The following is a 315-nucleotide window of genomic DNA, read 5'->3' as shown; positions in this document are numbered from 1 at the left end:
CACTACTTTACATTGTAGCAAAGTGTCATTTCTTCAGTGTTGTCACATGAAAAGATATAATAAAATATTTACAAAAATGTGAGGGGTGTATTCACTTCTGTGATATACTGTATATATATATATTGTACAGATAAACATGGCATAAATATATTGCTAATATATTTTAAAATATATTTACAAAATACATATTTTTACTTATAATTGCTCATTTATATATGGGACATATATTGTATTGTATTGTATTATATTATATTATATTATCAATCTAATCTTTCTTGGTTAAATAAACATTACTTACACTATCAGAAAATTGTG

The 315-nt window shown here is 22.2% G+C and overlaps 1 protein-coding gene across 1 annotated transcript in view; it reads right to left on the bottom strand.

Annotated features, from left to right (window-relative positions):
* The window catches only part of LOC107678974 (myosin-11), a 15,865-nt gene that overhangs the window by 6,608 nt on the left and 8,942 nt on the right, over positions 1 to 315 (bottom strand). The window lies entirely within an intron of this gene.

This window comes from Sinocyclocheilus anshuiensis, unplaced genomic scaffold (assembly GCF_001515605.1).
Source record: "Sinocyclocheilus anshuiensis isolate Anshui unplaced genomic scaffold, SAMN03320099.WGS_v1.1 scaffold2044, whole genome shotgun sequence".
Classification (NCBI taxonomy): Eukaryota; Metazoa; Chordata; class Actinopteri; order Cypriniformes; family Cyprinidae; genus Sinocyclocheilus; species Sinocyclocheilus anshuiensis.
Note: the sequence above shows the minus strand (reverse complement) of the source record. Positions and strands in the feature narration are given on the sequence as shown.